Here is a 2,007-nt window from a genome sequence, read left to right on the forward strand (position 1 = left end):
CTGACCCCTTTCTTTATGGCTTACTTCACTTTGCCTGTGTGAAATGTTGTTTTGAGTGGTTGTTCATATGTCTGTGTCCCTCCTGTGTCTGTTTCTTTTACATTAAAAAACTTGACTTTGCGTTTCTACCTCCACGCTACCGGTGCCGTGCCACCCACCACCACTATCTTCTCAAGCATGATACATGGAATGTTTTGTTTTCCTGACCCTCCATCTTCACACTTCTACTCTCTAGTGCTTTCCTTCCTTTTAATCAGAAGGAAACAGGTGATATGCAAATGGAGAGAATAATTGGAGCGATGGGAAAACACACCTTCATATGAGACCAAGAATGGCGCTGCCACTCCTCTAAAATCAAGCCCCACAACTTCTCTTTGGGAACTTCTCTCTTTCTTTTCTCTTTTTCTTATGGGTGAACTTGAATGAAAATGTGCATTCTTAGTGGGTAAATCTTGTGAGGCCCCTTCACCTGATATAGAGAGACTTGTTAGGAGATTTGGTGGCTTTTAAGAGATGTCTTTTTTCTGTGAATAGGCATTTATGACCTGAGATCTGGATGTCACTGTGATAGGCGTCTTCCATTCTGCACAGTTTTCCTGTCAGAATGTTCTCTTTTCTGATTATTTTATAGGCTTACCTCCCCAGTCATTTCTGTACTTACAGTTAAACCGTATTCCTTTGAACACCTGTTGGTTCTTTATTAGTAATTCACATTTAAGCAAATGACCTACATAGCAAATCTGTAAGAAGGGTACCACATTACCAATTCTGTACCTGATATCTGTTCATCTCGTCTTTGAAGCATCAGCAAGCCCACGTCGTTGAGTATGTCTAATAGCACGATCATGCCATAGCCTAAGGGTTCCTTTTTCCATGTCACAAAGGATAGACCTTTCCCTCCCCCATTCTTATAATGACTTTGTGTGTGTGTTAGCCTTTAGCTCCCAAAGAATTTATCATTAATTAATAGGACAGTTACAGAAATATAACCGACATTTTTCTATTGGAAGCATCTAACAATATTTTAGACTTTTATCTGATTTTATCTTATTTGATAGATTAACCATAACAAATTAGTCATAACTTATTTTGATCCACACAGTCAAATGCCTTTATATAGCCAATAAAATAATCTTTCAGAAGTAAATCACCAGAACCATCTACTGAGGCACCTCTGTATGGGTTCTAACCACGAACCTTCCAGTGATGAGTGTAACCATTTGTACCATGGTGTGTTATGTTATGTTATGTTATGTTTGTTATGTTATGTTATGTTATGTTATGTTATGTTATGTTATGTTATGTTAAAAAAATACAAACAGACATTCTTCTGGTATTCTCTGCTTTCAGCCAAATCCATCTGACATCAGCAATGATATTCCTTGTGCCATAGCCTCTTCTAAATCCAGTTTGAATTTCTAGCAGCTCTCTGTCAATGTATTGTTCTAGCTGTTTTAAGATATGAGTATCTACCTGTTTGAACTTTAAGTATCTTGTATGTATGTGTTTAAAGGTAAAGCAAAGGTATACAATATCCTTATTGATAGTTTTAAATTTTTCCGTGAGTATGTATTCTTGAAAATTAGGAAGGGTGTACGCTGGGGATGTGTCCTGTCTCCATACCTTTTCAACCTGTATACAGAACAGATTATCCAGGAGGCTGGGCTCTATGAGGAGAAATGTGGGATCAAGATTGGTGGAAGATCTATCAAAAATCTGCGTTATGCAGATGACACAACCCTGCTTGCTAAAACTGAGGAGGACCTGAAGCGCTTGCTGCTGAGGGTCAAGGACTGCAGCCTCCAATATGGATTGAGGCTCAATATCAGAAAGACAGAGATTCTCACCACTGGGCCACTTGTCAGCATCAGGATAGATGGTGAAGAGATTGAGATTGTTCACAGCTTTAGTTTGCTTGGCTCCACAGTCTACACTCTTGGAACCAGTAGCCAGGAAATTAAAAGACGTATTGTGATGGGAAAGTCTGCTGTTAGGGACCTCTTCAAA

Source organism: Elephantulus edwardii, unplaced genomic scaffold (genome assembly GCF_000299155.1).
Source record: "Elephantulus edwardii isolate Elephantulus edwardi_28Jun2011 unplaced genomic scaffold, EleEdw1.0 scaffold00151, whole genome shotgun sequence".
NCBI lineage: Eukaryota > Metazoa > Chordata > Mammalia > Macroscelidea > Macroscelididae > Elephantulus > Elephantulus edwardii.